This window comes from Acomys minous (genome assembly GCF_964271855.1).
Source record: "Acomys minous genome assembly, chromosome: 10".
Lineage (NCBI taxonomy): Eukaryota > Metazoa > Chordata > Mammalia > Rodentia > Muridae > Acomys > Acomys minous.
The window spans coordinates 113,634,374-113,658,816 of NC_140491.1; the positions used below are offsets into that span (position 1 = coordinate 113,634,374).

Below are 24,443 nucleotides of genomic sequence, written 5' to 3' on the forward strand. Positions count from 1 at the left end.
GGATTATGTAAATATTGGTGCTGTGTTTAAAGTGTAAGATGGTATATGACTAAAAGTTGAAGTTATCAAAATTGAAATCACTATTGACTTTCACATATAGATGATAGATTTTCATTCAGAAGTTGAATGTAGCAAATACTGCATTCATCAAAGCGACACATAACATTTTATATGCATAAAAGGAAACTTTGATGGTGTGTCTCGTTCAAGTAATGATAGTGTAGCAACCATGGATTGTGTGTAAAAGTCTTCATAGACAATAAACTTGTCAAGTGGTTAATGACTATCTGTTGATGTTGGGCATGTGAATCAGAATTAGCTAGAAAAATTTAAAGCTATGTCTCTGTGCTTGGCCGGCACCTCTGTCCTGTAACGGTGTTTCTAATCCTGGGTTCCCAGGCCTGTACGTGTGGGTGTTGGAGTTAGGATGGTAGAGTTCCAGGAGTGTCCGAGGCTATGAGGTGTATATAAGACCCTTTGACATCAACTCCTGACCCTAGCTCACCAGGTATATACTTAGTTGAAGTTAATTCTTACACAACTCAAGCCATTGAGATATTACGGAAACCTGACCTCATGGTAGGCTGCAGGTGCCTTGCTGAGGCAAATCTAAGTCATAGATCATCCTAGGTAAATTCTTTAGTCAATTCTTGTTAAATCTGAGGGAAAGGAATTCAGCGCAAGACCAGACAAAACCCGCATTTCTGACTGTGATTTGTACCTGCTCTAAATCCAAACCCTCACAAACCTTTGTTTACTTCTGTCATTGTTCCTAGAAGTTCATTCATCATTAGAGATTTTATAGCTTCAAAACACAGTCATTGCCCAAAGTCTTTTTAATGTGGCGGTGACAGGAATTGGTCACACTTGAATTTGTATTAGTGACTGTGTAACTCATTAGCTCACAAAACTCGCTGCCCACATCTGTGGGAAAGATGCCCAAAGCATTCCGGCTACTGCCTGATACAACAAGCCCCCGAGGAACTGATTGCTCATGGAGAAATCCTCCAGGAGAACAGAGAATGTCAGCCTCTTTCAGCTTCCGACATGAACCTGCGAAGGAATCCTCTGGGGACCTTTGTAAAACATACATTGATCTGCGGAGCCTGCACAGGAAAGTCTGCTTGTCCGATAAGCTGCCTCGTGATCCATGCTTCTGCTGGGCAGGGCCAGGTGCCTCTTGTCTATGGCAAGTCCTGTACTCGGTGCCTAGGGATTATCAGAAGTTGTGGGACATGACTTAGGCCGGCTTGTTAAAACAGATACCAATTCGGCGTCGTTGGAAAGGCTTGCGAATTTGTATTCCTTCCCAAGCTGGGGCCTGACTGAGTAACAACGCGTTGGACAGCACAGCCCTAGGCAGCTGCAGTCCTGAGAGTGCCTGGAGAGCTGCAGGTCCCTGTCTTTTGAATTTAGAGTTCCTGACAAGCTATAAAGGTAAGTCAGTGTTTTCCCTTTTGGACAGAAGTGTTTAGGCAGACAAACTCCCTATTCAAGCTCTCAAGCTGGCTTCCAGTCTTTGTAAGCTTAGGAGCTCCGGCTTTGGTGTCCATCACTCATAATACTGTCAAGAGGATAAAAAAATAAAAAAGTAAAAATAATAATAATAAAAAGTAAAAACAATTCAGTAGGCACAGGGCCTTAAAATTATTTGGATCTTCATTTCCTTGCTACAGTGGGTTGTATTGTTAGCAACCGACACTTAAGGGTGTTCAGCAACAGATAGCATTGGTGCTGAACATTGCAGGGTTTTCTTTACTAAATCTTTTCAAAGCTTGCTTTAAGATACAGTGAGAACTTGAAAATGCATTGGTTGGACAAACATCCTGAGACAGAAAAGAGAAACTTGTTAACACCTGAGTAACCCTCTAGTGGTAACAGCTGAGTAATCCACTGTGTGACTGCCACGGGTCATCATTCATCCGCTGATAGACGCCGAGGCTGTTTCTAATTGGCCTGGTTTTGGTTTTGTTTCTGTTTTCTTATGTGGAAAGAGAAAGACCATGAGGTTGGGAGAGTGAGGCGGTGGGGAGGACCTAGAGGGGTTGCAGGAGGCGGAAATGTGGCCAAAATATATTTTATAAAAAAAATAAATTAAGAAATCAAGTTTATTTTTCTAAAGCCCTGAAAAAGGTTAAAGCCATTTTACCCTTCAGATTGAAAAATAAAAGAAAACTGCAATATAATTAATTATATACTCACCACTGGTAACTAGTGTGCTTGTCAGAAGATCTGCCCAAGCATAGGTCCTTTCACACTGGGGAGAACTCTTACTGCAGTGGAGATTTCTCAGCTAACCAAGCTTTAGCAGTTTAGGGATAGAAGACACTGATCTGTCACCATCAAGGATATTTAACTGGGAAACTGCTTCTGTCACCTCACCCAGTTAGGTCAATTTCCTTATTTAAAATACAGCCACAGACCCTCATGTGATTGGGGTGGCCATATGAATTATCTTCCTGGCCACGCTTGTAATGTGTATGAGCATAAGAGCCAGGGGTCTTTCACTATTCACACCCGGAACTCTGCAAGAGCGTGTTAGGCATTTGGTATCAAGGATTTCTCTATGTTCCTATATAACAGTAGCACTGTCCTAGGGGCCAGTCAGGGAAAAAATGCACCAATAGCTTTCTTCTACTTCAGGCCCTCAAAATTGCTTTCTCTTACTTAAGCAAAGAAGCTTTCCCAGCCGCCATCTTTTCCATTGCACTCTTGATACGTTGACTGTCTCTCCTCTCTCTCTCTCTCTCTCTCTCTCTCTCTCTCTCTCTCTCTCTCTCTCTCTCTCTCTCTCTCCACCTCTCTCCCCGCCCCCCCCCCCAGCCCTGAGAACTGTGTGCAGTGTCGCAGTTGCTGCCTCCCATCTCTGCCCTCTTCCTTCCTCCCTGAACACAAGGGCTGCCTGGTGCATTTTCTCTGTTCACTGAAACACTTCTGCCTCCATCCTCCACGAACCCAGGAACCACTATCCTTTTGAGACTGCTGCAGACCCTTGTGTTTGTCTACCATAGATGTTGAGTAAAAAATAAGATTGTCGTTTTTATGTGTCTAACCGGTGACTGACACACCCTTTATAAACTCTTTCTGACGAAGTATGTTTGAAAGATGTTTTTTTGTTTTTGTGCCGAGAATTTGAGGGTTCCAGTTTGGTTGGTTGGTTTTCTCCTATTTAAGCAAGCCTGAGGACCACCTAGGAGCTCCTGCACAGGAAGCTATGCTCTGAGGTCTTTCTTTCTGCTCTCCATCCGACCCCGATAGGATTAGAATTCTTGGTCCTGTTTCACATGCTCTGAGTCCTATGCCTTCCTTGACATAGGTTCTTGCAAAAGCATCAATTCATGTGTTAAAGTGAGACATCAAGAGGACGTATAGAAGCAGATGTTTTGCACCAAACTTGTTTCTACATCTAGTACTATTGTTTGAGGCTGTAGATGTAAAAGACATGGTTTGGCGAGTTTAACACAAAAAGGTTTATTAAGCAGGTTTTATGTTCAGACCACCTTGAATCATCTGTACAATATGCTTTTTTGGGGGGGGGTTGTTTTGTTTTGAACAAATAAGCCTGCTATTATACACTAAGAACCAGTATTTTATATCATGCAGTGCTTTTTACAAATAACCCCCTTGCCTGGACTCGTTCTTCAATTTTATGCTCAATGGCGAGGAATAATTTTTTTTTTTTATAGTTATCTCGAACCCTGTAAGAACTGGGTTTTGGTTTATCACAAACAGACCATATTTGCTTAGGTGGAATTTCTGACAGGGGGATTGGCATTCACTGTGCTGGTTATCACCATGAGCTTGTCAGCCGCACCAGCTCTTTAGCCATGGCTGCCTTGCTTAGCTCTGTAGTTTAAATTTGTATTTGTAAAATGCAAGCACCAACAGTACCTGCCCTGTAGAGTTGAATGAGATAATGGTTGTACAAAACATAACCGATTGCAAACAGTTCCCTGCAGTCTGTATTTTCCGCAGAATCTCCTCCTCCTCCGGCTGTCTACCCCACCTGCTTTCTTCCGTTGGTCTAGCCTCAGGCTTAGCTGAGTCTGAAGCTGGTGCCTTCTGTTTATTTGGCCAATGGGTTTCAGACACAGAAGGACCTTTGAAGAAGTGCAATATGCAGGCAGGTAGAGGGTTGCCCGATCATGAAAAGCCTGCATGCTGTTCTTCCAGCACGTCTCCGTCTGAGTCTCAGAGATCACATGTAACAAATCAAATCAACGTTAAGTCCTAAGCACATGTGACCTTTTTTCCAGATGTTAATTCTCTCTCTTTTTTAAATGGGTTGTATAAATTTATTGTGCATGGTAATTGAGTTACACAGGGATATCTTAATGTAAGTATATATCGAATGTTGAGCATCATCTGCCCCCATCACTCTTTTGAGAACAGACTTCTGTGCCATGAGCAGCTTTTTCTTTGCCACCAGCTTTTAACCTTACCATTCCTACTTGGTACTGTACCTATAGTAATAATGGCCAAACCTATGAATTTTGTTCTTGGAACTAGCAACAGAAAAATAAGGCAACAAGATCCTTGCTTATGATCATTATTTTATATTTTGCATAATTGTGCTCTATTTTGAGGTCTACCATTTACAACAGTACTGCAATTTATGAAAATCATTTAATAAGTATTACTAATTTCCTAGGTTTCAAAAATAATTTGGGTGAATTGGTGTGAGAAGAAAAGACAGCTGTTCCTTTTTGAAAATGTATGTTTAAGTATGTAAATGGCCTCTGTGTGTGTGTGTGTGTGTGTGTGTGTGTGTGTGTGTGTACACTTCATGTGTTCCTGCTGCTGAATGGGGTATGAAACATTTTTGCGCAAAAATCTTTTAAGTTTTTTCCCTAGGGAAGAGTCAAAGTTGGCTGTTGCTTCTCAGCTACCATGTACCTTAGAATGTTTGGTTTGTTTGTTTTTGTTTGTTTGTTTGTATATTTTTTCTTTTTGAGATAGGGATGTCTCTCTTTCTAACCTTGGCTAGCCTAGAACTCTAAGTAGAGCAGGCTGACCTCACACTCATAAGTGCCCACCTCTGCCTTCTGAGTTCTAGCATTTTGAGACAGAGTTTCTCCATGGCCTGGAATAAAAAGCACCCTTCACCATGCCTGCCTCCTCTCTGTGGTTTTTACGGATCATACTTGTTTGCATGCATGCTCGTCCAGCATTTTACTGAATGACCCACCTCCCTGGCCACATTTCTTCCTTTTTAAATTTTTGGTTTTCACAGCATACTCCCCTGTCCCACTCATCTCTCTGTCCTTTTGTATCTGCCTTCTGCCCTTGTAACTTCCCCTCTGCAAAATAAAATAAAATAAGATAGATTTTTTAAAAAATCTTGCCATGTAAGCTGTAGTATGTCCCACAGCATACCCCTTTGTCCACACATCTTAATTTACAAATGCTCATTGCGATGAGTCATTGGCCACATTTCTAACTAACAAAGCTCCTCTTCTTATCTGGATTATTGTTCTGAATGTGCTGAAATTCATTAAAACAATGATTCATTCTATGTATGCTGTCTGTAAAAGAGATAATTGTGATCTCTGAGGAATAATTACCAGTAGGCATTCGCCTTTCTTCCTCTCTTTCTTTCTTTCTTTCTTTCTTTCTTTCTTTCTTTCTTTCTTTCTTTCTTTCTTTCTTCTTAAGGATATATATGGTCTTAGTGGACAAGGGGTTATTGATTTCCATCCTAGAGCACAAGGGACATGAAGGAACATGGCCATTTCCTGGATTTTCACATATGTCAGTTAGCCAGTGTGTTCCCACAGGGAAATGTGCAGAATCAAAGGCTTTGTGACCTGTCCGAAATATGGAAGGCATTTTAATTCAGAGATGTGCCAAGCCTGAGAAGGTGGAAGGCACGGAGGGATGCTTGCAGGAACAGAATGTAGAGACTTGGTATTTAGTGAACTAAGGGACATTGAGATGGGATGATCCTCAATGTTATTCTGAATAATAAGACCATGGAGGCCGCTGTGAAGCTAGCAAGAAACAGAGACAGGGAGAACTCGCACCATTGTGTCTTGCCATCTACAGGTGTGTTTGCTTTGGGTCCTTTCAAAGTCCCAATGCAGAAAGATTTGACACTGTAAGTTATAGAACTAAAGTGACAAAATTAGTTTAAGACCTGGACCGTAACTGCAGGGCCAACCAAAAGCCTTGTTAAAGCATTCTGGTAACCAGGCTTTTCATGGGTGTTCTCGCAGTAAGGACACGGTTTGCACTGCCAGTGCTGGGCCTGGAAGGTGCAACCAGTTGGAATCACCTAGATGCGACTGCATCGGAACCGAACAATTACTACTATAAGGATCCCATGTCTGCAGCAACCGACCCAGACACATTTGACCAAATTCTGACTATTTAAAGAGGAACTTAGGGGCATCATTCACGCCATGCTGAAAATACAGCACTGAAGTGATTTGTCGTCTTGTTCATTTTAAGTTTAATCACATAGAAGCAAAATATTAACCTTTCCTAATACCATGGTAAGTATCAGGTGTAACACGCCGTGTTGGGATACTTAAATTGTAAGTCCCTAACCTAGGCAGTTTCTGATGCTTACATGCCATTGAGCCAGGTTAGCTCAGGTCCCATGGAGAAAAGCTCATCAGCATCTTTTCTACTTTTCACTGCAGAGACAACGGACCCTACACTCATAAAAGACCAAGGAAGTGTTTCTTAGAACATGACCCAACAACTCATCATTTGAATTGCTAGCTAATATATGACTCTCTGGGCCCTAACTCTAAAATACACTATAACAGCATTACAAAATGGTTCAGTAGTCCACTTCTTGTATGTGGTTATGCCTGCATATACACACATTTGTCTGTGTGAATACAGGTGTGCACATGCGATGACATGCATGTGGAAGCAGGGGATGGCCCCAGGTGTCAGTCTTCACTTTCCACCTGGTTGAAAATGGTCTCTTCCTTACTCTTCTGATGCATGCGCACCAGACGAACTGGCCCATGCGTTTCCAAGGATTCTCCTGCCCCTCTTTCCCATCTCCCGTAGGAATTCTGAGGTTACATATGCTCAGACTGTCCATCCTTCTTTTACATGAGTTCTGAGGAGTCACATTCAGATCCACCCTCTTGTATGGTATTTCCTATGCCCTGAGCTGTCTTTCCTACCACAGTAGCCCACTTTTCATAAGCACCCATTACGATTTCCATAGTCACCAACACTCAAAACAGTTGGCTCACATAGAGACAGGTCATTTTTCTGCAGTACAAGGCTACTCAACTTTAGTTAGAGTCTTTCCTTCCAGGGTACCAGACCAGAACCACCCTCGGGGGTTTTCCCCACCATTGGTGGCTTATTTTTACTCTTTGTATTTTATGATCAGGATACAAAAAGAAGAGAATCGCCATTTTCTTTTTTTTTTTTTTTTTTTTTTTTTAGAACAACTTGTCAACTTTTATTTTATTTTTTTTAAGCTTTTTTTTTTATTAATTTATTCATATTACATCTTGATTGTTAGCCCTTCCCCTGTTTCCTCCCATTCCTCCCTCCCTCCCACTTCCCCCCTTCTCCCCTCCCCTATGTCTGTGATTGAGGGAGACTTCTTCCCCCTATGTATGCTCTAAGATTACTGAGTCTCTTCTTGGTAACTTGCTATCCTTCTTCTGAGTGCCACCAGGCCTCCCCATCCAGGGGACATGGTCAGAAAAGGGGCACCAGAGTTCACGTGAGAATCAGATCTCACTCTCCACTCAACAGTGGAGAATATCGTGTTCGTCGGCTAGGTCTTGGTAGGGGTTCGAAGTTTACTGCCTATTTCTCCTTGGCTGGTGCCTTAGTTTGAGGAGGACCCCAGGACCCAGATCTGCCTGTCATAAAGTTCTTCTTGTAGGTTTCCAGGACCCTGTGGGTCCTGTTATTTCCCCATTCTTCCATGCTACTCTCGCCTAAAGTCTCAATAGGATGTCCTCTCCTCTGACCCACTTTCTTGGTAAGTAAGGTTTTTCATGGGACGTATCCCTTGGACTAGTGTTTTGATATAAGTGAGTATATACCGTTTGTCTCTTTTTGCTTCTGGGTGAACTCACTCATTATGATAATTTCTAGGTCAATCCATTTGTCCACAAATTTCGGGAATTCCTCGTTTTTAATAGCTGAGTAATACTCCATAGTGTAAATGTACCATAGTTTCTTAGTCCATTCTTCTACTGAGGGACACTTAGGCTGTTTCCATGTTCTGGCTATTGTGTATAAAGCAGCTATGAACATGGTTGAGCATATGTCCCTGTTGTGTGTTCGAGCATTTTCTGGGTATATTCCAAGGAGTGGGATAGCTGGGTCTTGAGGAAGCCCTATTCCCATTTTTCTGAGAAAACGCCAGATAGCTTTCCAAAGTGGTTGTACTAGTTTGCATTCCCACCAGCAGTGAAGGAGTGTTCCTCTCTCTCCACATCCTCGCCAACATGTGGTGTCATTTGAGTTTTTGATCTTAGCCATTCTGATGGGTGTAAGATGGAATCTCAGTGTCGTTTTGATTTGCATTTCTCTGATGCCTAACGAGGATGAGCATTTCTTTAAGTGTTTCTCAGCCATTTGATATTCCTCTGTTGAGAATTCTCTATTTAGTTCTAAGCCCCATTTTGCGATTGGGTTGTTTGGTTTTGTGGTGTTTAATTTCTTGAGTTCTTTATATATTTTGGATATTAAACCTTTGTCAGATGAAGGGTTGGTGAAGATTTTTTCCCAGTCTGTAGGCTGTCGCTTTGTTCTCTTGACAGTGTCTGCTGCCTTACAGAAGCTTCTCAGCCTCATAAGGTCCCATTTATTAATTGTTGACATTAAGGCCTGGGCTGTGGGTGTACTGTTCAGGAAGTTGTTTCCTGCGCCTATGTGTCCCAGGCTCTTCCCCACTTTTTCCTCTAACTGAGTTAATGTCTCTGGTTTTAAGTTGAGGTCTTTAATCCACTTGGACTTGAGTTTTGTGCATGGTGACAAATAAGGGTCTAATTGCATTTTTCTACATGTAGACATCCAGTTAGACCAGCACCATTTGTTGAAGATGCTATCATTTTTCCATTGAATAGATTTGGCTTCTTTGTCAAAAATCAAGTGAGCAAATGTGTGTGGGTTCATCTCCGGGTCTTCAATTCGATTCCATTGATCCACCAGCCTATTACTTTGCCAGTACCATGCTGTTTTAATTACTGTTGCTCTGTAGTACAGCTTGAGATCAGGTATGGAGATTCCTCCGGAGGATCTTTTATTGTATAGGATTGTTTTTGCTATTCTGGGTTTTTTATTTCTCCATATGAATTTGAGAATTAATCTTTCAATATCTTCAAAATATTTTGTAGGTATTTTGATAGGGATTGCATTGAATTTGTAAATTGCTTTTGGTAAGATGGCCATTTTTACTATGTTAATTCTCCCGATCCATGAACAAGGTAAATCCCTCCATCTTCTGATGTCATTTTCAATCTCTTTCTTCAAAGGTTTGAAGTTTTTTTCAAATAAGTCCTTCACTTGCTTGGTTAAAGTTATTCCTAGATATTTTATATTGTTTGTGGCTATCGTGAAGGGAGTAGTTTTCCTAATTTCTTCCTCTGCCTGTTTGTCATTTGTATACAGAAAGGCTACTGACTTTTTCGAGTTTATTTTGTATCCTGCCAATTTGCTGAAGGTGTTTATCAGCTGCAGGAGTTCTCTGGTGGAATTTTGGGGATCGCTTATGTACACTATCATATCATCTGCAAATAGGGATAATTTGACTTCTTCCTTTCCCATTTGGATCCCCATGATCTCCTTTTGATGTCTTATTGCTCTGGCTAGAACTTCAAGAACTATATTGAAGAGATATGGGGACAGAGGGCAGCCTTGTCTGGTTCCCGATTTTAGAGGGATTTCCTTGAGTATCTCTCCATTTAATTTAATGTTGGCTGTTGGTTTGCTGTAAATAGCCTTTATTATGTTTAGATAAGTGCCTTGTATTCCCGATCTCTCCAGAACTTTAAACATAAATGGGTGTTGGATTTTGTCAAATGCTTTTTCTGCATCAAGAGAGATGATCATGTGGTTTTTCTCTTTCAGTTTGTTTATATGATGGATTACATTGATGGATTTCCGTATGTTAAACCATCCCTGCATGCCTGGAATGAATCCTACCTGGTCATGGTGGATAATGTCTTTGATATGCTGTTGTAATCGCTTTGCGAGTATTTTGTTGAGTATTTTTGCATCAATGTTCATAAGAGAAATTGGTCTGAAATTCTCTTTTTTTGTTGGGTCTTTGTGAGGTTTAGGTATCAATGTAATTGTGGCCTCATAGAAGGAATTTGGTAATGTTCCGTCCATTTCTATCTTTCGGAATAGCTTGACTAGTATCGGTATTAACTCCTCTTTGAAGGACTGGTAGAATTCTGCGCTGAAGCCATCTGGCCCTGGGCTTTTTTTGGTTGGGAGACTATCAATGGTTGCTTCTATTTCTATAGGCGAAATAGGGCTATTTAATTTGTTTATCTGGTCTTGGTTCAATTTTGGCAAATGGAATCGGTCGAGAAATTTGTCCATTTCCCTTAAATTTTCGAATTTTGTGGCATAAATGCCTTTAAAGTAGGTTCTTACGATTCTTTGTATTTCTTCAGTATCTGTTGTTATGTCTCCCTTTTCATTTCTGATTTTGTTAATTTGGATAGTGTTTCTCTGTCTTTTCGTTAGGTTGGCTAACGGTTTGTCTATCTTGTTAATTTTCTCAAAGAAGCAGCTCTTGGTTTTGTTGATTCTTTGGATTGTTCTCTTTGTTTCTAATTTGTTGATTTCAGCCCTGAGTTTGATTATTTCTAGGCGTCTACTCCTCTTGGGTATTTCTGCTTCTTTTTTTTCGAGAGCTTCCAGATGTGTTGTTAAGTTGTTTATGTGGGATGATTCCATTTTCTTTTTAAAGGCATTTAGTGCTATGAATTTTCCTCTTAGCACTGCTTTCAGTGTGTCCCACAAATTTGAATATGTTGTTCCATCATTTTCATTGAGTTTCAGGAAGTCTTTAATTTCTTCCCTTATTTCTTCCATGACCCATGTGTCATTAAGTAGAAAGTTGTTTAGTTTCCACGTGTTAGTATGCTTTTTGTTATTTCTGTTGTTGTTGAAGTCCAGCCTTAGACCATGGTGATCTGATAAGATACAAGGTATTATTTCAATCTTCTTGTATCTGTTGAGGTTTGCTTCGTGACCAACTATGGAGAATCGCCATTTTCATTTAGTAGGGACCGAGCTGTAGTTAGTGCACCTATATTATAGTGACAGCCTCACAAATGGATTCCTTCTGTGGCTTAGACAGTCAGTAAGAGTTATTTCACAAAACACCAAGGTTTAAATCCTCCTGGCTCATCCTTTTTGAATTTTTGTAGTGATAATCTGCAGTAATTTTTGATGGACTTGGCCAAGAGTATTTTTCTCCTAGTGTCCTGTTCTATTGATGGTTAATGTCACCGTCGATACACGAATCAATGAAAACAGAAGAGTGTCTTGTAGGAAATACATGAGCAATGGAAACTCTGGTTTCTTGACCAGAAATCATTGGAATCAGAAAGTGAGTGGATCTTTTGTAGGGATGCTTTTTTGGCTCCAATGCACTTACTGTTTGTAGAAATTAACATGATCATTGATTTATTTTATGGAGTTAAAGGGTAGGCTGATGTTAATTGGAGAACCCTTTTAAAAATACACTGTTTCCAGGAAAATGGGAACACAAGGAATCCTTTGGAGGAGGCAGTCATAGTCTGATAAATAGGCACAATAGGCAGTTGTACTCACTGGTGGAGGCTACCATTAGTCCTCTATTGTTAAATTGTTTGTAGTGTATAATGAAATTAAGATAGTATTTATTATATACTATGGCTCACAATTAGTATATGATTTCGAAAAAAATAACCATACTTTATGATTTTCAGTAAAAATTTCTCTGCTTTTAATATAGAAAAGTGAAACCCCTAGTCACATTCCTTGCTACTTATCTCTACTACATCAAACAGCAATACCGTTGTTTGTTTGTTTCCATTAACTAGTAAATTACTGAATTAATTATTCCCTTCCCTGAAAAAGTTTAGACTCTTTTTTGGGGGGATCAAAAGTTGCATATATTATGTCACAGCCCTTTTCTGTAGATGCCTGCCCTGGCTCTGTGTAAAACATTCAGATATGCATGAAAGAGAAGCTCAGAGGGCCTTTCCCTCACTGCTGAACCGTTTGCTACTCAGGTTCAAGGAGGGGAAGCCATTGCTTTTAGGTCTGTGACTCTACTGGGTTCTGGTAGGTTCTAAATGGAGCATAAAACAAAACCAGGAGTGATGAATCTGGGAAAGGGATTGGTCGGGGGCAGGGTGGCTGTGGGTGACAGGGATGGGATAGGGATGAGGGTGCTAGGAGAGGGCCAGCAGAACAGATTGTTTACATGTGTAAAATTGTCACATAACACATTCGGTAAAATAGATTCATATGAGAAGATGAAAAATGCCATCAAATTAATGATATATGTGCATCTGAAACATTGACATTTGAGGTTGGAAGAGTAGCTTTGGGCTGGGATACTCAAAGGTGACTTCCTGGAAGAAGGAGGCGTGATCCAAATGTTGCATATACTTTAATTAAGAAGTAGGAAGTGGAAGGAGATGGTGGCTGTGCCTCTGATGGCAACGATAAGTGTATTTGGCAGATGTGCTTAAAATGATGCTGGGGAATGTATGTTTTAAGAAGAAATAAGATTGATGACAACGTGCACTAAAACTTGTAGATTCCTTGGGACTTGTAGATGACACCTCTATCCTAGGGACTTAAACTATATGATCCTATCTGGGCGTGGTGGTGCACACCTTTAATCCCAGCACTCAGGAGGCAGAGGCAAGCGGATCTCTGAGTTCTGGGTCAGCCTGGTCTACAGAGTCAGTTCCAGGACAGACAGGGGTACACCCTCCCACCCCTTGAAAGAAAGTCCATGTGTAAGTAGCAGAGCCCTTCCACATGCACAGATTTGCTCACCCGAGATGAAGTTTCAGAACAGCAGCATCCTGTTCCTTCATCGCCTTGAAACCCAAGGGTTTGCTGGCTCTTCAGCTGCCCTCTTTCCAGGTCGCTTTTGTTTTTCTGTTTTCTTTCTCTTCTTCCTCTCTTTCTTCTACCTTTAGTCATTTTTGCCTCTTTTATCCTTAAGTTAGAAAGAAAGAAAGAAAGAAAGAAAGAAAGAAGCAAAGAAAGAAAGAAAGAAAGGAAGAAGAAGAAAAAGAAAAGAAAAGAAAGCAGGCAGACAAGAAATCCCTCCCTTGTGGAAAGCAGCTCTTTGTCTTTATGATGCCATGTTTGTCACCAACCTCTATGCTCTGCACCATGATGGGGAAAGTGAGCAAAGTGTGCTCCTTAATGAAGATAATTCTCTTCCTCAGAGAAATTCTGGTGTCAGGTATTAAAATCTTACACACTTACCCCATTACCAATTCAGTAGAGAACAAATATACATTTCCAGCCCCCTTATTGTCTGCCTGAAGATGACATTTGCACTAACAAGAACCCTCCAGCTACATTCTCACCCTCTACGGTGAGTGCTTTGTTTCTCAGAGATCAGCATCTTGTCTTTCTTCCTCCTTCCTCCCCTTCCCTTCTCTGAGACAGGAAGAGAGATATTAAACTCACTCTGTCAGGAGGAGTCACTTTAAAACCTGATGTCCTTTAAAGTGCTCCCTGGAAGCAACTAGTACACGTTACCCTTTACTGGCTTCTTGTCCTGTGTGATGTGGATTTTATATAAACATCTTATTTAATTATCCCCATGGTTGTATGAGAGGCACAATTGTCCCCACTGAGATAGGTGTAGGAAGACAAGATTAGAGGAATGAAATAAGGAATCCAAGACAAGGCAGCAAATTCAAAACAGTAGGGATCTGAAGCTGTGTTTTCCAGTATATGAAAGTAGGTTGGTCTCACTGTTTTCTATAGCTGGAGCTTCTTCTTAACATTTTATTTTTGGCCTTTGATTCAATTAAAAGATTTACCACTAGATTATTGTGAAAAATTTTAGCAGTGTAGCATCTCTCGTGATTGAATTGAAATTTAAATCTTTCAACAAACATGCCTTGTAAATTAACCCTTATGCACCTGTGCTCATGAGAATCACCTTGACAGGTGACTTTTCAATTTCCTAAGGCCATCTGATCAGCATTTTCCTTACTTTACTTTTAAAGTCCCAGTCCAATCTCTGTATTTCCTTACAAGTGTGGAAGAGAAATTGAACACCACCCTGTCTCTGTTTCCTCTTCTTTCCACACCCATGGTGTGTGTCTTACAATTTAATTTTAAGTCATTGTCTTGTGTGATTATGGAGCTGGCACATCCAAACTGGGGTACATACTGGCGGGCTGGACACCCAGAGAAGAGTTATGGCTTGAGTTTGGAAGCATAATTACTTCTCCCTCGGGGACACATCAGTCTGTTGTGTCTTACTGCGTTGAGCTGATGAGAGAGGCTTACGATGCAGGGTAATCTATCTGCATTACTCAGAATCTCCAGATTTAAATGTTAAACCCATCAAAAAAAAAATGTCTTCACAGAGCATCTAAGCTCTCATGTGATTGACTTTCTGGGAAGAGTAATCTAACCTTATTGCTGCATAAATTCAGCCATCATAGCTTCTTACTGTTGCGTTTTTTCCTGCCCTTTAATAGCTACCTGTGTGTGCAGACAAATACCTGCAAGTGTACATGTTAGATTCATGACTGGGGAGGGTCTTTTGGTTCCCTTAGCTTGTGAGGAAGCAGGAGACTCTTGTATTTTGAGCAGCATTGCTCTTTATTGGCCAAATATCTCCAGAATGAATTGTAATCCTCATTACTTGTATTTTTAAGTTAGGTTCTAGATTAACACCATTGTTTGGTTAGAGTAATCTAGAACTGCCAAGCTTGTGATACATTTCCCAGGCCTCTGTTGTGCCCCACCCTCTTTTCTCCTATTTCTCCTTATCGTGTTCCCCTCAAATCATGTCACATTTGGCGAGAGAAATACACTCAATGTTGCATTATTATGATACCTTAAAAAATCTTTTAAAGCAAAGCAACATAGAATACTAATTGCAATTCCTTTCCTTTCCAACTTTGTCCTTCTAAAATTTGCTTATTTTCTTTTGACCTTTCTTTTCCATGTTCTTATTGTGAATACATTTCCAAGCTATTTGCTAGAGCTCTAAACCTCTCTTAGGGTTGGTGTGTGGTGTGTGTGTGTGTGGGGTGTGTGTGTGTGTGTGTGTGTGTGTGTGTGTGTGTGTGTGTGTGTGTGTTGTATGCATGTTCATGTATGATGCACATGTAGACAGGCAGGTGTGTATACAATGCAGTCTCTGGCTGAGCCTGGAGTCCATTGATTCAGCTAGGCTGGATGACCAATGAACTCCCGGATTCAGCCTGTCTCTGTGCCACTCCCTACCCCAGCACCGGGGTTACAGATAACTGTGTTGGTAATGTACGTGCTGCACAAGCATGAAGCCTAATATTTGTGAGTGTTTATCTCTAGCACCCACAAAGACAGTATCTTTTCTTCAAAATGTTCTCTTTGCCTGGTTACATTGCCTGGTTACATTTCTACAATTTTTATTTTTCTATTTCAGGAAGCTAGAAAGGAGCCATTGGCAGAGAAAGGGAAGAAAGGCCTTATGGTGAGGATGGTAGGACACAAGTGACATGAAGGAGAAAGTAGGGGTCTCAGTAGGGAGGTTTGAGTGGGGAGCAGATGGGAGGGTTCATCAAAGGTGGGGGTGGAGGGAATGGTAACTAACATTAACGATGTTTGAAAAAAACACATGTAAACCTGCTTCTTCTAATAAGAGGCATTAAAATCTCAGTAGAGGAAGCAGACCCCTAAGCTGAACCTTGAAAGATGGGAAAGACTTACCAAAAAAAATTCATAAAAGAGATCAGCTGCATTTTTTCTTGAACATTGGACAGTGCTCCTTGCAGAAGGCATAGATTGCCAGTGCTCGGTGTGGCTATCTCTCCTCAGGTTGTTAGTCAGGGGTGTTTGAGAAATAAAGGCGGTTATTTCCGGTAAGACTCTTTTCCTGGTGACACCACACACTTAGGTCAGAGAATATGGAGAACGAGAGTAGGTGCTGACTTAGATGCTTCTTTCCTGCTCTCTTCCATAGCGGCAGAAGGATGCTGAGCTGGGAAAGAAATCAGGGCTCTTACCCAGCTCGTGATGCTCTGAACTACAACAATAACTACGGATATGCCCATGGGTGCAATAGTGCCATTGGTGTTATGAGAGTAACCAATTCTTCCCTGATTGGATTTAAAGGCCAGTGACCCATGGCTGGAGAGTTTATAGAGTCGGGGGGAACCTACCATTACTGTTTTGCTAAATGGACACAGTATTGAACTGTTTCAAAATTTGTATCTCTATACACATAGCTTAGCGCAGGTCTCAGAGCTCAGCAGAGACATCTCTTTGTGCAGTAAATGGTGGTTAACTCAGAGACTCACCACTGGCCAAAGTGCAGGGAATAAGTGTCAGTGAAATGATCAGCCATAAGTGGAACATCTAGTTTATCACCAATTCCCTGCAAGGTCTGAGAGCCATTTCAGAAGAGAAGGCAGAAAGATTGTAAGAGCCATAAGTCTGGGGGCCACTCCAAAGCGGTATCCTCTGGCCATGACATGATCACAGCATCTGTGGCTGCCTGTATAAGATCAGGTATCCAAATATGGTGAGTGGCGGGCGTTATGAACCCAACTCCTAGCTGAGGAGCTATTGGCAGTTGATGGCTTCTAGGGCGGGCGAGTCAGTGTATCTTAGAGGAGAGATGAAAAATTACCTTAAGTCAATATAAACCTGATAACAAAAACCAAAGATATAACAAAAATGTACAACTATTCCATACAGATAAAAGCCTCAAAAATGATAATAAAATACTAAACAAAAGAATTTATCAAGTCTCCCTCTGATACGGAGAGTGAAAAATGTGGTCTATTATATTAAGCTGAAGGATAAGAATGTATAAGCTGTAGATAATCTACAGACTGGGAAAAAGCAGTTACAAACATATCTGATAATTATGTGTTCTTCATATAACTACATATGAAGAACCCTAAGTCAATATTTTAAAGAAAACCGCAAAGCTGGGAATGTGACATACGCCTGTTACCCTCGCACTCGTAGGCTGAGTATCAAAACTTCATAAAATAGATTGTAAGAAAATGGACAGAAGAGACAAAGCATCCCAAGTAGTAGAGCAACTTAGAAAATGCAAATTAAGATCCCAAATATTACTACATACCTATTAGAAAAACAAACAAACAACAGACAACACCAATGATGGCAAGGATTCAGAGAAACGGAGTCATCCGTTGTAAGCTGGTTCCGCTGCTCTGGCAAGCAGTCTGGCAGACGCTTTAAAGACGCAGCCCGCACTTATCGTATGTTCTCGCGATCGCACTCCTTGGTATTTACTCAAAGAAGATGAAAACTTACTTCCACACAGAAATGTACACACGAGTGTTTATAAAACTTCTCTCATAATTGCCAAACCTTGGAAGCAACTGGCATTCAGTATGAGAAAGGGTGAGTGAACTGGTTTATGCAGACAATAAAGTATCATTCATCCCTAAAAAGAAATGGGCTATGAAGTGTGGACAGCGTGGAGCGTGGAGGGAACTTAAACACCCGTTGCTAAGCGAAAGAGGCCAATCTGAAAAGGCTCCAAAAAAACAGAAATAAAAGCTACCCAGCTACTGTATAGCATGGCAACGGGAGGAATTATCTTCCTTCAAAAACCTTTCCAAAGTCACCACATCTTCCTCATGGTAAAAGCAACCTTAGATACGCCGCAATGTGTAAGTGGTTAGGCAAACCATGTTACAACGTGTGGCTCATGTGATGGAGAGGCTTCACCACGTCACAGGGAGAAGGGAGGAACTATCGGCACGGGCAACAAGCCAAGTATCTTTCCCTGGAAGGAAGCTGTGAGTGAAGGCAAGTAAACCCCAAGGTTATGTCTGAATCACTCTGCTTGTATGACATTCTTGAAGTTCTAAAATTATAGTGGTGAGCAATTCGTGGTCAGTGGGTATCACCTAGGAGGTGGGATGGGTGAGAGCTGAGCATCTATCTGTATCCCGTCCTCTGCCAGCTTCCTGGTGCTGAGGCTGCACTACAATTTTGTTAAGATTTTGTTGTTGTTGTTGTTGTTTTAAGAGAAAGTGGGTGAGGTATTTACAGAATCTTTTTTCTTACAATTGCATGCAAGTGGATTAAAAGATCTTGAAAGTGAAAGGTTTCATTGAAAACAAAAATCCTGTTGAGCATGGTGTATAAAGTTGATGCAGAAATGTGCCAGCTCTTCTGCTAATGAGTACCAATGGAGTGCTGCGTGTAGCTGTGCAGCTGGACCGTCCTCCTGCAGCAAAGACTCGCCTGCTGTCCTGCTCGCGTGCCCTCCCTTTCCGCTCTGCCCAAAGAGAACCCACGCACTCTGATACATCCTAAGGGCTTCGATGACTCGAAGTTAGTTTTCAATATTCCGAATATTAGGTTCGTAGCCTGTGCTAACGATGGATCCCTTTAACTCTGATGCCAAATATCCAACAAGTCTCTTCTTAACCAGCTTAGTAAATAAAATCCAGACACGCTAGGCATTTTTCCTTTCTTCAGGAGTTGAGGAAGGGGCGTCCTGTAGCCACCTGGCTAGAACTGCCTATCTCTCCATAGCCTTCCACTGTGAGTGAAAAGAGCAAACCCCAAGGCTGCTCACTGAGTGACTCCGTCTGTGCCATGTTCTTGAAGTGATAGCATCATAATAATGACGAACGGGTTAGCAGGCGCTCAGGTGTTCTGGGAACTCTCTCTAGTCCCACCGCTTCGGCTTCCCGCAGTCGCGTGAGGTAACTGGTGAGCTGTTCATTTTCTTCTCTCCAGCCCTTCGTGCCAGTGTTCCCATTGCTCAAAGTCTTCTCTGGGACTTTTCACAAAGTTCATGCCATAAAGCTTCCGCGATTATGATGATGACAAGGAGCTCCTAAGTCCTAAACAAAAAAATAGTATTTGTGATGAAGCATTTCTATTTCATGAGTGAAACATGCACAACGGCCTTCAGTGGCTCTCGTCTTGTCGGTGCCTACAGTTGGCTGTAGCTGTGACGCAGAGGCCTTTGGAAGATGTGAGCTAGAGTCCTTTGTGGAAGACAAACTCCGTCCATTTTGATCAGGTTCCTGCACCATTGAATACCTCCTTCCATACTCTCTCTGCTGCTTCTGTCTCATAACAGATCACACCCTTTCTAATTATTAGCATTTTTATTTTGATTTATTTATTTTGTGTGTGTTAGTGTTCCCCCTACTCCATGGCCTCTTTTTAACTCTCTGAGTCCAGTTCTATTTTGGTTATCTGCTTGCTAACTAGAGCTGTCCCAATGTACTTCCCTTTGCTCTCCTAAACATTTGAGCCAGGTACTGAAAGTCATGAACATCTTGAATCTCCTCACAAGAACGTGCCCCTGCCTGGCTCAGTACAGCACATCAAAGCTGACGGTTACATAGTTTCATATTTTCATTGCTTGGTTTTTATGGCATTTACAAATAGTCTTTCCCCTTTGGACTACTGAATGTCTTTTTTTTTTAAGTTATTTGTTTTACTTACGTGTATGAGAGTTTTGCCTACATGTATGTACATGCCCCACATGCATGCCAGGTGCCTGAAGAGGGGATCTGGCCCCTGGGCCTGGAGTTACTGATGGCTGTGAGGTGCTGCTTGCTATGTGGGTGCTAGGAACTGAATGCCAATCTTCTGTGAGGACAGCAAGTGCTCTTAACTGTCAGCCATCTTTCCCAGCCCCTGGACTTCCTTTTCTATAGAAAAAGGTGAAGCATCAATCTTTGTTATTTTGTAATAAATGTACACTTACGTAACCTGTTTCAAATGTTTCTTCCTATGGGAAGTTGCCGGGGAGGTCTTATTGACTAACACCCCACAGGTGGCAGTTTCTTTTTATCATGTAAATGTTCTAGATTTAAAACACATTTAGTTTTGAATACATACTAGATTCATGTGATTTACGCTTTCATCCTTGGCTTCCAACTCATTTTCTGTCCTATAAGGACTCTTTCCTGTCACTCTACACATGTAAATTGTATATGTTTTAGAGAAGCGATAAAGCATGAAACATATAGTTCCATATAGTTGCTTTTTCTCCATTAACTACAATAGAGATGGTTCTGTAATAACCATAAAGACTGACTTTATAGCCGGTCGCAGTGGCACACTCCCATAATCCCAGCACTCAGGGAGGCAGAGCCAGGCAGATCTCTGAGTTTGAGGCCAGCCTGGTCTAGAAAGAGAGTCCAAGACAGCCAGGGCTACACAGAGAAGCCCTGTCTCAGGGAAGGAAAAAAAAAAGACTGACCTCCTGCTGTACTCTACTGGTGTACTATACCTTCTGTAAAGAGTTGTACTTATCAATATTGAGACTTTTCAAACAATCATATGATTGTATATTCATATCTGTAGACACGTAGACAAACATTTCTGTAGGTTTTATGTTGTGGGATAAGTCCTTAGAAATTCAGCTGTATTTTTAAAAATCAGGCATTTTCTATGTCAATTTTGGAATTTTCATATCTAGATATATTCACAAAACAAATGATGTCTTAATTTTAATTGGTAAGACCCCAAGAATTTTATGAATTAGATTTCAAGATCTGGAAATTATATTACCTGTAGTTTTTATTTTTTACTTTTTTTTCTCTCCCTGTTAAAAAAAATTCTCTCCTGTTTTCTTTTTCTTTTTTTCCTATAATCCCTCTTTCTTCCTTCCTTCTTTACTCTTTTTCTAGGTTACTTTCCTATTAATGATCAGATTGCGAGTTACATAGCCACTAGATGGTGGTACAAGCACACAGGGAGAAATATTTTGTAAACAGACTAGGTATTAGCCTTGATTTCCAGCTTAGTTTTTAAATTGCTATACACTCAGGCCCTTAAATGCCTCCTAAGGGACATCGTGGTTATTGCTGCTTAGTAGTTGAGCCAACATAACACTGATGTTGAGCCTCATAGCAGCTGCTGTGGACCACTTCATGTTGACGGTGAGACTTTTTTAGAAACGCTCATTGCTTGCATGCATTAAGTCTTCAGCAGGAATCTGCTCACTTTGCTGAGTGACTTGAAAGACTGGCTTATATTCTTGACTGATTTACAGACCCTGCAATGCTGCAGTTGAGACTACTTAGAATTTATAATCCTGCTTTATTTAGTTGACTGATTTTCATGAAGAAATGGCAGTTCCCTGGCTATTTTCTAAAATGACAGAAGGCAGCCACTTACCATGGAGCTGCAGTTCGAAGCTTTATACAAGCATATATCATCCATCATCGTCTCGATGTATAAAATGTATTTTTTTTAATATCTTAGAATTTATTATAGATGTACATTTCTGAGTGTGAATTGCCTTACTTTTTGGGAGTGGATGTTTCCTCTATGGGACTATATGGGGATATCTGTGCTTTGAAAGTTTCTATCGGTAAATCCTTCTTCAGTCACAGAAGAAAGGAAGCCGGTGATGTTGCCACGTCTTTGCTCGTAGAGCTACATGATAAGTTTAACATTTAAACTCTTGAAAACGAGCTCAATGCATTTAGCACCAGGGCAGCGCTCTTGGTCCCCTCCTCCTCCCACCCCACACCACACTCCCCAAGTGTTACGTGCTGATGTGGCACACCTTCATTTCCTGGTTGGCAGTGTCGCTATTCCTATTCAGTTTGCGGGAATGGGTATTTGATCCTTTCCTGATTTGTGACAGCATGTTCGTGTCAGTCCTCAGTGTCTTCCTGAGAGGTATTCTTACAAGCAAGGTCACGATTTCGAGCTTCGATGAGTCAGTTGGGGGCAAATGTTGAGGCATATCACCCCATTTGCATCAGGATTGCATGACTTAGAAGAAAGGAAAAAAAAAAAGAAGAAGTCTAACATTTTTGCTAAATTTTCTGAGGGGTTTTGATAATAGTAAGGCCTTCTTAACACTTAATATGCCCTGATGAGATTCTAGGATCTGCTATGTAGTAGCAGTGTTGTACCGTTACACCTGGAAGCCTTCATTGAAGACGTTTGCTGTTTAACTGAAGGGAAATGCCTTCGTGTTATTCATCCACACATGAGGGAGGACAGAAATAATCACTAACTTGCATTCAACAGAGGAGCCCTGAGTTAAGAGAAGCAATGCCTGAAATGATGAGGCCATTGGCACCCTGCTCCATGGAGGAGAATCCACTGCAGCTGGGTCCTCAGTTTTATTAGGAGAGAAAGCCCATTTCTGCGATCTGCGACGTTTAAATCAATTGAACTATAGTGAAATCTCTCCCCTGAAATGGCTATTACACAGCTTGCAACCTTTTGTTCAAGAGATTAAGTTTGCATCTCCTCACATTATCTCCTTGTAATTGGAAAACTTTCATTTTGACGGAGAAAATGTGCCAGCATCCCTGAGAGCCTTGCCACAAGCCAATGCAGAATGCCATCTGGAGGGTGCATGCCCACATCAGGCAGCGGCCTCCTGGCGGGCTGTATCTGGAACTTTGCGATGAACAACTAATAACATCTTAAGCTCCATTTGTCTAGATCGTGAGTGCTCTTGGCAGAGGTCATAACCAGCAGTGGTTTTCTTGATTTGCTGCATCAAATGTAATTAGGTTAAAGCACTCACTGACAGAGCCTCCGATAATGGCATGAGAGCCTCAGGCTCAAATTTACCCATCGAGGCAAATTTAAGTTTAGATCAGCAAAGATGTATTAATTTCATCACCAGGACAGTGGAAATTGGCACATTTTAAAGGTATTTATTTGGATGGACTTCATACTTCTTTGTCTTTTATTTTAATTAGAATTTAATCAATTTATGTTCTGGTTCTGAGGGTTGATAAAGCTGCTGATGTCCCCAGCTGGAAGACATGGTTCCACAAGGACACAAACCATGCATGGCCTCTGAACCGTTGGTCATACTGTGGAGAATGATAAAACATCTTCTTCATGTTACCTTCACGTAACTGAATTCTGCCAGTTTCCTACTCATGAAGACTGAAATGACACGGCAGTCGACCTTTTAACCCTTGCCTGTTAAAACCCTCCGGGGTTAGCAGAGGCCTCTTCATAAATGAGTCAGTTCAAGGCTATGAGTAAGACAGAAAACCATTGCTTAGGGTTAAATTGAGGGCAAGCTTGGGCCCAGAGCATGAGACAGGCAGGCGTTAGATGTTATTAAGAGTGTACAAAAAGAAGGTCTGCTCTCTGCAGAAAACAAGGTTTAACAATTTTCAGCACAAAAGGAGTGCTAGAGAAAAAGAGCTGGGTGTGGTCTCCTCAGGAAGGCGGAGGTTCCTGGTGTGGCTGTGAGGAAGATGATCTGCCTAAAGCTTTTAGCAATCCTCAGAGGAATTAAGGATGATGTGACAGGAAAAACAATCACAGGAGAGATGCATTTTTTTTTCCCCAAACTGACTTCCACATTTCTGTCCCCTGGTTCTTAGAAATTCTGGCACTTCAGTATTTCTAAGAGCTGGTGGAGAAATCCCCTGAAAGTTCTGGAGAAAAGGCAGTGATTCCTATCAACTTTGAACCTCATCGGGGCTGGGAGGGGGCGGGATGCCGGAGGTGGGGGTGGGGGGATGCTGTGTTTGTTTGAGTGTTTCAGGTGGTTCTGCTTCTGATAAAAGCAATAGGCATGTGTGAGAATGAGGTTAAATAAGTGTTTATTTGAGGATTTAATATTGCACACGCCGACGGAGTACAGCAATTACCGTGCTGTGAATTTTCATATTCATGTGTGGCATATTTATTTGTTGTTTACCTCTCTGCATAATGGAAATGCCATGAAAATCTGTTCCTTCTACTGCTGTAATTTTAAATGAAGCTAAATGTTATGTATAATTTTAAGTTACAGATTGCTAATTTCATTCTGTTTTAAGTACTCTACATATAAGAAGCTTTTTTAGTTCCTGAAAGAATTCCTGCTTTCGACAGAATCAAAGCATAATTCTTTCAGTAATTATATAATGGGTAGGTAGTTAATAGATTAATTCATGAGCCTAACATCATCTCATTATAACAGTATATTTCAAACCATATAGTTATTTGTATCACTCCTATGTGTATGACTCTGTAAATATTCCTGACAAATAAAAAATAGTCAAAGGCAAAAAGCTTATTGCATCTGTTGATAAAGTGTTTGAATCCAGCTTACTTATTAGTGATCTTCTGTCAGATTCAGTACTTGGTGAAATGGTTATGAAAAGCCCAGGAACAGCACAGTTTTCACCTATGTCTATGACAGTGTCTTAATGATGCAGCCAAGGGCAGAACTCAGGGCTGGTTTAGCTTCAGGAGCTATAATAGAACAAAGCACGGGAGCCATCGGAAAGAAAGAAATCTGTGGCTCTGCATCTCTGGTCTGA

At 41.2% G+C, this 24,443-nt stretch overlaps 2 long non-coding RNA genes across 2 annotated transcripts in view; one reads left to right on the top strand and one right to left on the bottom strand.

Moving 5' to 3' along the window:
- The first annotated feature begins 1,372 nt into the window (after window positions 1-1,372).
- The window catches only part of LOC311606255, a 38,224-nt gene continuing 15,153 nt past the window's right edge, over window positions 1,373-24,443 (top strand). The window contains exon 1 of the long non-coding RNA XR_014782273.1: window positions 1,373-1,437. This is a non-coding gene — a long non-coding RNA (uncharacterized lncRNA). The remainder of the gene's footprint in view (window positions 1,438-24,443) is intronic.
- LOC311606256 overlaps window positions 1,430-24,443 on the bottom strand; it is a 58,276-nt gene continuing 35,262 nt past the window's right edge. The window contains exon 3 of the long non-coding RNA XR_014782274.1: window positions 1,430-1,564. This is a non-coding gene — a long non-coding RNA (uncharacterized lncRNA). The remainder of the gene's footprint in view (window positions 1,565-24,443) is intronic.